This window comes from Populus euphratica, unplaced genomic scaffold (genome assembly GCF_000495115.2).
Source record: "Populus euphratica unplaced genomic scaffold, PopEup_1.0 scaffold1041.1, whole genome shotgun sequence".
NCBI classification, from domain to species: domain Eukaryota; kingdom Viridiplantae; phylum Streptophyta; class Magnoliopsida; order Malpighiales; family Salicaceae; genus Populus; species Populus euphratica.
In genome coordinates, this window is record NW_011500914.1 from 7,315 (window position 1) to 19,479 (window position 12,165).

The 12,165-nt window shown below is 29.1% G+C and overlaps 2 long non-coding RNA genes across 2 annotated transcripts in view; both read left to right on the forward strand.

The window, feature by feature from the left end:
• The window catches only part of LOC105116813 (uncharacterized), a 6,064-nt gene extending 3,960 nt beyond the window's left edge, over positions 1-2,104 (forward strand). Inside the window, exon 3 of the long non-coding RNA XR_840605.1 lies at positions 2,051-2,104. This is a non-coding gene — a long non-coding RNA (uncharacterized LOC105116813). The remainder of the gene's footprint in view (positions 1-2,050) is intronic.
• Positions 2,105-9,581: 7,477 nt separating this feature from the next.
• LOC105116812 (uncharacterized) lies at positions 9,582-10,191 on the forward strand. The gene is made up of 4 exons (XR_840604.1): positions 9,582-9,616; positions 9,698-9,822; positions 9,936-10,016; positions 10,122-10,191. It is a non-coding gene; the product is annotated as an uncharacterized LOC105116812 (long non-coding RNA).
• The last annotated feature ends 1,974 nt before the right edge of the window (positions 10,192-12,165 follow it).

Consider the following 12,165-nt stretch of genomic DNA (forward strand, 5'->3'; position numbering starts at 1 on the left):
ATTATTATAAAACATGTTTTAGTTAAGGAGTTATTGATACTTCAAGTGCAAAATGATGATATAAAACCTTGATAAAAATGCACTTTTAAGTACTAATCGATAGTATATTGAAGATTTTTACATTTGGATGTTAATTGCTAGGTTAGCTAATGAATTATTGCAAAGAATTAAATTGTTTATTACTTCTATGCTTAAAAACAGAGAATTAAATTATTTCTTAGTTTGACATGGTCATTTAAGGTGCTACTGTTTAATGAAGAATTTTTTACATGTTGTTTTATTTTTATTTGGCCTTCAAATTAAATTATGTATAATTAGCAATTAAATTATCACTTCAAATTTCAATCCATATAATTTGTGCCTAAAATGGTTTACAACTTTATGCTTAACCATTATTGTTTTATTGAGTTTTATTTTCTCACAACAAATATACATTGCTTATATCAAGATTTTTCAATTCAATTACATGTGATTGATGACTACTTTTGTTTTCAACAACATTTATATAAAGAATATTCTGTTTTTGAAATTATGTTGTTAATTTTCATGACTTTAATTAATTTCTGTTGCATGTAATTGGTGGTTGAATTGTCGCTTTGAAGTGGATTGCATATAATTAGTACTTGAATTGGTTTATAGCAAGATTTTGGTGGGGAAAAAAATTATTCATTTGGTATCACCTTTGTTTATTGCAAAAATTCTATTCACTCTCTTTATTGTTGCATTTGTTTCTTTCTATTGCACTAACTATTATTTTTGCAGCAAATTACACATATTTTTCATAATTATTTGCTTTCGATTTTGATAATCACATATCTTTTTTTATTATTTTTATTGTCCATCTCTAAAGTTTAAATTTCCTTATTGACTTTATATTTCTCACCATATGTTACAAGCATGTTATGTCAGTTGGTGTTGAACTATCTTCAGGTTGCAGGGAGCTGAATCACCACATTTTTCCTGTCTCACTCAAGTTATAGGTACATCTTTATTTTCAAACTTAATCTATTTTTTTCCTGCAACTTTGTCACTGTATTTTTCTTTTCCATTTTGTGCTTGTTTTTTTATGAATTAATTTGGATTTTTTTATATGTTCATGTTTCCTTTATTTAATAATTAACTTTTTTGTTGAAATTTTTATTCTTATTCTTTCATTAAATAGTTTGCTTTTTTATTGTTTTCCATTGAAATTTTCAATTTTAACAATATTATTAAAATTTCCATGATTGGAAAATTAGAAACCATTCCTTTATGATTTAGTTTTAGTTAGATTTTGTATTAAATTGTATATAAGTGGCAGTTGAATTATCACTTGAGATTTGATTGTATATAATATGGTTGAAATGATTAACAACATTATGCTTAACCATTTTATTTTTTTTATTTTCTCCACAACAATATACATTGCTTATGTCAAGGCTTTTCAATTCAATTACATATGATGACCGGCTAATTTTATTTTCAATAATGCTTGCTTGAAGAAAATTTTCTCTGTTAAAATTATATTGTTAATTCCCATGATTTTTATTTGAGTATGTAATTAGTGGTTGAATTAACGCTTTTAATTGCATTGCATATAATTAGTGACTAAAGTGGTTTATAGCAAGAATTTGGTGAAAAAAAAGTTTATTCATTTCTTAGCACCTTTATTTATTGAAAAAAGTTCACTCATTTTATTTTATTTTATTGCATTTCCTTCTTTCTATTGGAATAACTCTAAATTTTACAGCATAATGAACACATTTTTCAATTTGAATTCAATTGAATATAATTTGTGGCTTAATTGGTTTACACCAAGAATTTGGCGAGAAAAAAATTTTCATTTCATACCACATTTGTTTATTGCAACAAATGCCACACACTTTCTTTATTATTGCATTTGTTTCTTGCCATTGCAACAACTTTGAATTTTGCTACAGAAGGAACATATTTTTCATAATTATTTGCTTGTGATTTTTGTAATCATATGTATTTTTATTCTTGTTTTTATTGTCCACCTCTCAAATTCAAATTTGCTTCGTGACTTTTTATTTTTCATCATTTATTGCAGGCTTGTTATTCCATTTGTTGTTCAACTATCTCCATGTTACAAGTGTTAAAAAACAATTTCAACCCAATAGATTAAACTGTTAGGTGAGGTTTTAGGATATGATTTATATTATTCTCTAGCACACCCCCTCAAGTGAAAACCCTTTAGGTTTGAAACTTGCATAGAGTCACATTATCTTGTGCTTAATTTTTATCAAATAAATGATGATGGTAAGATTCGAACATGTGACCATTTAGTTATTAAGGCTTTGAAACCATGTCAAAGAACCATTTCAACCCAAAAGCTTAAGTTATTGGGTTGAGATAATTCTTTGACAACAAGAAGTTGCAACACCACATTTTTTCTATCTTACTACAATTATAGATGCACCTTTATTTTCAAACTTGGCTTACTTTTTGCATGCTTTCTTTGTTGTTGTATTTGTCTTTTCCATTCTATACTTCATTTTTTTCAAATTAATGTGATTTTTGTCATGTGTTCATGTTTCCTCTATTGCATGATTAAGTTTTCTATTTGATTTCTTATTCTTTCATGAAATTTTTATTTCTTTTCCATTTATATTCTCAATTCTAACCATGCTATTAAAATTGTCTTGATTGATTATTTTTAACCATTTAAATTTATCTTTTAACTTTTAGGAGCAACGACTTTTTGACTAGTAATCGACAAAGATTACAACCATTCCATAATGTTGGACCTGGTGTTTCCTTACCATACAACTCAACAATCCATATTTATAGTGAAGGAAATTTGGGTGACAAAATTTTTCTATTCACACAAGCAACACCATACAACTCTGATCATCCAATTAGTGATCACTTGTTTTTACATATTATTGATGATGGTGCCTCATGTTCTACTTCCTTATAAGGAAATTGTTCAATCTCGAATAATAGTACCTCTTCATCAATAGCATCAACAAGTCAGGCATATTTTGCAATAACAATACTAGCTTTGAAACTAACACCATACATGAACCAATTACTTATCAAAGCCTATTGGTTAGCCGATCTGAATACCAAAAAAAAAAAGTGATTTTACCTTGAAATTTCCCTAAGTCTCATTCTTTTTTCATAACTTATGTCATCCATGTTCTTTTTTTTTTTCATTATTTTTCATTTTCTTTGTAATTTCTAGGGGAAACACACGAGTATGTTGACTTTGATGATAAGACTTTTACATCTTACCATTGTAATGAGCTTTTTTGGCTTCAAGAGCGTCTTGCATGTTCATCTAAAAAGAATCTATCTTTCTCACTTTGTTGCCTTAATGGTTGAGTTTTCCTTCTAACTATGTAACCAACTCCTCCAACTCTTTATTTTCTTCTTGATCCCAACAATGGCACTGCGTTAAAAAAATTTCAGGATAATATACGAGCTTATAACTTTATGTTTGCTTTCACATCAATGTCCAACTCTTTATTTTCTTCTTGATCCCAAAAATGGCACTGCGTTAAAAAAATTTCAGGACAATATACGAGCTTATAACTTTATGTTTTCTTTCACATCAATATGTGCAAAGATTGATACTTTTGTTAATGATAAACCAACTCCATATATGTTTAAGATAAGTGGTCATTTTCATCATCTAATGGGCTCCCTTTTACTTGTTGATGGAGAATCACCAAAGTTTGCACAACTCTATATGTTTGACATTGCTCATAAAGTTGCAAATAGAATTTTATCATTTATAAGAAATCTAAATCATCTCTAGATGAGAATATTGTTGTGAATCTTTTAAGAATGCTTGATGAAACAAATAAGCTTGCCAAATTGTTTCGCAAATTTAGAGACAAAACTCAAAATATTCAATTTGTTGATTATAAACTTCGCTTACATGGAAAGCGAAACCATGATTCATGCCAATATGATGATCCTACATCAAATGACATTGGTGGATTCATTGTTGGAGATATTGGAGATTTTTTCTCAAAATGAGATATAATTATTGAATGCTTTTTAGGTTCTTTAAAATGGATCTCAAAATAACATTCAAAATTCATGGCATTACAGTATCCCCTTTTGTTTCCTTATGATGATGATGGCTACTCCTATAATATTATGTTTGCTGACCATGAACATGAAAAAACAAGGAAAAGGTCAAGAGTTCCGATGCAAGCTTATTATGCTTACCTTATAAATGAAAGGCCTGGGTGTAATAATACCATTATTAAAGGAGGTTATTTGTACCAACAATTCTTGGTCTATGCATTTATTAATATTGAAGAAAATCGTCTGAATTATATTAGAGCTAATTAAAAAGATTTACATATAGAAATTTATAAAGGTATCCATGATGCTGTGCTTAATGGGGATGTTGAAGGTTTCTTAGCTGAGAAAATCATTGTTCCATCTTTTTTAACTGGTAGCCTATATTATATAATCAATAATTACCAGGATGCAATAGCTATATATAGAGCCTATAGAAATCCTAAACTAGTTATTTCATTCGCATGTAATGCTAATTAGCCTAAGATACGAAGAGAGTTTACAAAAGGTCAAATTTACAAACATGAAGACAAGCCTGATATCATTACACATGTTTTTATATCAAAGGTTGTTGATATGTTAGCCTTTATAAAATCAGGTAAGCCTTTTGGTCAGACAATTGCAGGTGCCTTATCTCTTATCTCATTTCTTCTAAACATTACAACTTTATATTCTTATTATGATTGTTTGTTTTAGTTTTCTTTTTATTTTGTTAATGTTTGTACAATTGAATTTTAAAAGAGGGGTTTGTCATACACTCATATATTGGTTTGGCTACACTTGAATTTTGAATGTTGCACACCTTAAGATGTTGATTATGATGTTTTAGCTGAAATCCCCAATAAATTTACAGATGCAACATGTTATGAAATTGTTTTAAGATTCATGATGCGTGGTCCATGTGGTCTTACAAATCCAAAATCTCAGTATATGAATGAAGGAGTTTGCTCAAAAAGATTCCCAAAAAAATTTAAGACACAAACTGTTTTTTATGATAATGGCTTTGTTTACTATAGACATTGTGATCTTAAAGACAATTTTATTATGAAAAACGACATTCAGCTCAATAACATATATGTTATTCCATATAATAGGAAACTCTTATTACGGTACAATGCCAAGATAAATATTGAGATTTGTTGTCAATCAATATTAGTTAAATATATTTTTAAGTATGTAAGCAAGGGTTCTAACAAATGTGGAGTTGTTGTTGAAAAAGATCATATTGGTGACATCCATACTTATATGAATTGTCGTTTTATATGCCCATATAAAGCGGTCTGATATCTTCTACAATTTCCAATACATTCAAGATCACCTTTTGTTAAGTGACTTCAAATCCATTTACCATTGATCAAAATGTTGTTTATTCAAGAAATGAAAGTCCACCATCAATACTTAAAAAACCAGGTATTGAGAAAATAATGCTCACAGAATGGTTCAAACATAATAGAATTAATCATGAAGCACGTCAGCTTTGCTACTTAGAATCTCCACAAAAATGTATTTGGGATCCTGGTAAAAAAGAATGGATTCCAAGATCAAAAGGTTTTAGTCTTGGTCGATTAACATATGTTCACCCTGCTTCAGGAGAGCTCTATTTTCTAAGACTACTCCTTAACCATGTAAGAGGAGCGTTGAGCTTTGATTATCTAAAAAATGTTTTAGGTGTTGTGCATTTAACATTTTAATTTGCTTGTCAGACCTTGGGGCTTTTAGGGGATGATAAAAAATGGGAAGAAGTCTTTTGTGAGGCCATAGTTACTACAACATCTTCTCACATTAGGAATCTTTTTGTTAGTGTAATTCTTTTCTGTGATGTTGCTAATCCAGAAGTTTTGTTCAATAAATTTTGACGCTCAATGTATGATGATATTATCACCCGTTTCAAATCGATGATATTATCACCCGTTTCAAATCAAACTTTGCCATGCCTAATCTTAAATTATTTGATGATGAGCTTAAAAAATATGTTTTATATGAGCTTGAGCTTCTCTTTAATGTTGCTGGCATATCTCTTGAAAAACACAAGCTTTTAATGCCTGATGGGCTTTTATTGTCAGAAATAAAGAATAAACTTTTAAGAAAGAACTTAACTACAATATTGTAGATCTTATATGTCAACATTCATTAGCTTTCCCACAAATTAATCAATGTCAACTAAATATTTATGATTGTGTTGTTAAAGTTGTCCTTGAAGAAAGACAAGAATTGATTTTTGTTTATGGCCATAGAGGAACTGGGAAAACATTTTTATGGCATACAATAATTAATCGGTTGAGATCAGATGGTTTGATTGTCCTTGCTGTTGCATCATCGGGTATCGCATCACTTTTGCTTCCTGGTGGCCGCACAGCTCATTCAAGATTTAAGATCCCCCTTACTGTTTTTGATACTTCATCATGCAAGATTAAAAAAAAAAGATCTTGCATGACTTCTAAAAATGACCTCTCTAATTGTATGGGATTAGGCTCCAATGAATAATTGGTGTTGCTTTGAGGCATTGGACTGTTCACTTCATGATGTCCTAACAAATGGTAACAACTTGCTTAATGATAAACCATTCGGTGGGAAATCAATTTTGTTAGGAAGAGATTTCAAACAGATTTTACCGTTATTCTTGGAGGAATAAAGGAAGACATTGTTCATGCATCTCTTCGCAGCTCTATTTTGTGGTCATTGATTTTTGTTTATGGCCATAGAGGAATATGAGGTTATCATCTAATGGACTTTCAAATGATCAAAAGAAAGAACTTGCTATTTTTGCCAACTGAATTATTGCAATTAGTAATGGAACTCAACGGGATGCTTTATTCCCTGATGATTATGATGCATCGATGATTAAAATACCATAAGATCTTCTGTTTAAAGCTGGATCTAACCTCATATTAGCAATTGTTTTAGTAGTGTATCCCTATATCTGTGATATCAATATTGATCCATGTTATTTTAGAGAGAGTGCAATTGTAACTCCAAAAAATGCTACAGTTTCTGAAATCAATGATTTTATCTTTAACGTATTGCCAGGAATCAAGCGAATTTACCTAAGTATTGATACTGCTTGCAAAACATTGAGTGATGGTGATAGTACAGATATTTTGTATCCTGTTGAATTTATCAATCAACTTGAGTTTAACAGAGTGTCATCCTACACAATTTCCTTGAGAATTGGCACACCAATAATGCTTTTACGCAATCTTAATTTATCAATTGGTTTACGTAACAAAACAAGACTTATTGATACGCAACTTGCTGAGAGGGTCATCGAAGCTCAAATAATAACAGGCTCTTTTATTGGCAATTGTGTATTTATTCTCAGGATTGTTTTCCTAATAAATAATGCAAAATATCCATTCATAATTAAACGAAGATAATTTCTTATAAGACCATGTTATGCTATGACAATAAATAAAAGTTAAGGGAAATCGTTGAAAGTTGTTAGGGTTTTTCTCAAGGATCAAGTTTTCACTCATGAACAATTGTATGTTGCTCTTTTACGGGTTAGATCAAGACAAGGACTTAAGATTATCGCATGCGATGCTGAAGGAAATTATTCCATCTATGCAAAAAACATTGTGCATAAAGATGTTTTTAGCTCTCTATCACTGTCTTAATCTCTCGAAACCATATGTTATTTATTTGTCAATCTTTTGCTCCTTGTCTTTTTTTCTTCTCTAAGGTGATGCTTTTTACAAAAAAAAAAAAATTATTTGATTCATCATTTTCAATTTGGGCATATTTCCATTTGTTGTTTTTCTCGTTCATTTTAAATTAAATATTTGCAATACATGCCATTATTTTTGTTAATATTAGCTTTGTTGTTTTATCATTACTCCTAATTTTGTTTTTATTAATCATTTGCAGGATAATGGCTCTACTTATAAAAGAGATTAAAAAATACAACTCTTACCCTTCATTACGAGCTAGGGCCTGTCGAGTTTGGATTGCTAAATTTAATGGTCAACCAAGCAGTTTTAATTATGTTTTTATTGACAATCAGGTATAATTTATTATGAAAATATAATCACTAATGAATCTCATTTTCTATATATTTAAATGTTTGAATAATACATGTCCACTCATTTCTAAATATTTCTTTACTTTGGTAATTTAACATTTTTTTAACTTAACCATAGGTAGTTATTTGCTCTTAAGATTCCCCATAAAAAACCAAGTTTCCTTTCTTTTTTAATTCGTTACTATAGCGATGTAGTTAAGTTCATTATTAAACCAACAATTGCTTATTCAACTTATGGAAAAAAACTTTTTCAATATTGAAATTGTAAAAAAAAAAAAACATAATGAATTTTTAGCATCCATTTATAATTTACAATCAACTTTGTTTTCTACATGCTTAAAAAATCAGACAAGCCCTATGCATTGCATTTGCTTTATATAATCCATAAAAAAATTTATACAGGTTAGACAAGTTTCATATATTTTATTACTTGACATGATTTAATATAAGATTTTAAGAAATTTTATGATGCATCACTGTTAACTACACCAATTCACCAAGAAAATTTTAATTACAGTTTCATACTAGAGCCATAGTTTATTACACCCAATTACAAACAAGCAATGAGAAGCAACCAAGAAGTACATGTATTTTTTATTTTGTACATCTTTTATATATAGCTTTCATTTCTACAATCGTCTATAATAATTAATTATAATATATATGCATCCTGCTAGAAATAAAGTTTTACTTTCACCTCAATACACGTTTCTTAACTTAGAAAATCTTCCTTGAAATTCATAGACTTTATACGTAACAACTAATTTACACATTCTAAGAAATATTAAGACATTAAATCTCTTAATTTCATTATTAAAACTAGTCTTTTAGCTTAATGTTCTAGTGGTACCAATACCTCACTTCCAATATCATAGAAACTCTTCTTTAAATAATTTACAAAGCCTTATTACATATTACATTTAAAATTATATACCTTATTGCATATTGCATTTAAAATTCTAATCCATTTGTTTGTTCATAGTGAACAAGTATTTTTTTTTTTTCATACCAACATTAATCTTCTTTTTATATAAGGTGGAGCTATTCAAGGTTTAGCTAAAACAAGAAATCTCCCAACATTTAAAACAACAATTATTGAAGGAAATCACTATAAAATCAAAGGATTCTATACTAATGATAAAACAAGAAATCTCCCAACATTTAAAATCAAAGGATTCTATACTAATCAAAATAGAGTAGTAAACACAGTTGCTACCCATGATGTTGTAATTGATCTCAAATCTAACATAAAAATTACAGGCATTGAAGCTATCACACCTTATGTTCCTAGATACTACTTTAATTTTATTAACTACGCATATATTCTAACCAAGTCCGAAGGCTCAAGAATTCTTACAAGCTTACCATCTACTTCATTCATTTAGCCTATTATAAAACATTTCTATTACTAAACTCAATCTGATAAGATCGCTTTAAAACATTCATTCTTATTTTTTAAGATGTCCTTGGAAGATTTAAAGCATTGCAACCACTCGAACAAGTTATTGTTTGTGGACAGACTCTTGAAAATAAGAGAAAATTCACGCTTGAGAACATTCAGTGAGTTAAAAAAAATTAAATGCAATTACCTTACTTTTATCAAGCTTATTGATCAAATTTGTTTTGTATTTTCTTTCAAAGTGGTGAGGAGCTTCGCATAACTCTTTGGGGTGATAGTGCCAGAGATTTTGATGAACTCGCTCTTCATAACCTACCACCTCAAGTTATCATTGCGTTTGCTGGATTTCGTGTCATGGAATTTAAGGGTAATTTCAACTTCCATTTATTTTTTTCTAAAAAAGAACTTAATATTTTTATTATCATTCTAATCCAACTAATTTCCCTTTCTTTTATTACAAAAAACTCTTTTAGTCACAAGGAAAACCAAATCTTAACATTACAGTCGCCTCTCTTTGTACTTCAATCCAGACATACCAGAATGCTTAGCATATAAACATTTGTAAGTTATTCCAACATCAACTATATCTTTTATGCTTTACCATTATCAATTTTTTTTCTAACTAATTATTTTTTCACCATCTTTTTGAATTAATTGTACACTCAGTTTTACACAACTATCTGTTGAAATACAATAACTCCCTTCATCATCAAATGTTGTTTTATTGATAGAGGAACAAATCAAAGAAAATAGGAGAACAATACATGAGATCCTTTGCATGAATCTTTAAGAGCACAAGGTTATTTTTTAAACCCTTTTATTATTAACTTTAATAACATGCTTTACCTTCTTTATATAATTAGTTTTTTAATTTTATTTAACCACACTCCTGTAACATATATTTCTTTTCTATTACCAGCATCTCAGATTCACCTGTCAAGCTTTGATTGTTGACTTTAATTTTTCCAATGGCTAGTGGTATCCAAGCTGTCCAAAATACAACAAAAAACTTAGTGGGGGCAAAAACAATTACACATGTATGGATCATAATGTTATCACCTCTCTTCTAGTTCCATGGTAACTCAGCTAATTTCATAACTAAAGCAATATTAAGTTGTTAAATAAAAAAAAATTATGTTCCTTATATACATTATCATACACTTCTTATTAATGAACATGTAATCAATTTTATATCATAGGTTTCGCTTAGAATACATTGTTACCGATAGAGAAAATGTCACTAATATTCTTCTATTTGAAAAAATTACAAAGAACTTTTTTGGATCATGACACGACGAAAAGATTGATGTCTTCTCCCAAGTACAGGAGTGTCGAAGTAATAAATAACCCGGTAAGACCGGGGTCAAACCATAGGGAGGTTAATTATACAAATTATAAACAACAATTATAAACAACAATAATAGCAATAATAACGACAACAATAACAATAACAACAACAACTATAATAATAATAATAATAATAATAATAATAATAATAAAGAAAGAGAGGAAGAAGAAGATGATGAGAACTTGGAGATGGAAAATTAATGTAAAGATTAAACAATAATAATAACAAATGTCAAGGTTAGAAGTTCCACTAATGGTATATCAAACAAGTATAATATAAACTCTTATTATTAGAGATTCCATTAATGGTATGTCAAACAAGTATAGTATAAACTCTTATTATTCAATTAGAAACCACACACAAAGGAGGTTCCAATGAGATTATATATTGTTAACATGATTACATTAGTCATCTTATTCAATTAATGCTAATACTTGTAAATCTCATCAAGCATTCATGATTATAACTTATGTTAACAACAAATCAAGTTCCTTTCATAGCTCAGGTGTCGGTTATACCATACATTATGGGCTATGAAAGTGCCAAGCATTTGTTGTACCAAGTGTTATACAACATAAATCAAGATTAATCATTTAACAAGCAAAGTATTAAAGAGTGAACAAGATAACAAATACAAAACATGTTAGTATCAAACATTAAAGTCCATATTAAGTTTAAATTATACTTATTCTTACACCATTAGTGTAACCTTTTCACCTTGACATAATAAACTTAACTAGACATAATGAAAGAAAGAAAAATAAATAAACAAAATAAGAACATAAATAAGATAAGAGTTAACTAAGTAAAGAAAATGAAATGAAAGGCATAAACTTAATATTAATGAAAGCAAAGCATAAACATTACAAAAAATACAAAGAGAGAAAGGAAGAGCATGATCTTGATCTAGAAACCAAGATGCCTAAATGCATGGAAAATGCCTCCTTTTATAGGCCAAAATTGGGAACTATTGATTTGATGACTAATTGATGAGTGGGTGGCCAACTCTTGACTTGGTGGCAATCCTTATCTTATCTTGTCTGCCCAAAATGTCATTAATAACGTCAAAATTAGAGCCACTTGAAAACATGAAAGTTGTAAGGAATTGTCTCAGCTTTCTTGTGTAAAACTTTCAGCTCATTTGGACTTCTAGAACTTCAGATATGGATAAAATACTAAACAGTGCTCGGGCTGGAGAACAAATTCGGGCTTCTTTGTTGTTGCTATAATTTGGACTTGAAAATGGCTTTTTTAGATCTTGGGCTCCATATGAAAGTTGTAGGCCTATGTCTTACCTTTCCATCCATATGAACTTCAGATTTAGATTGCACCGACATCTCTTTTCTAATTTTGATCATCTTT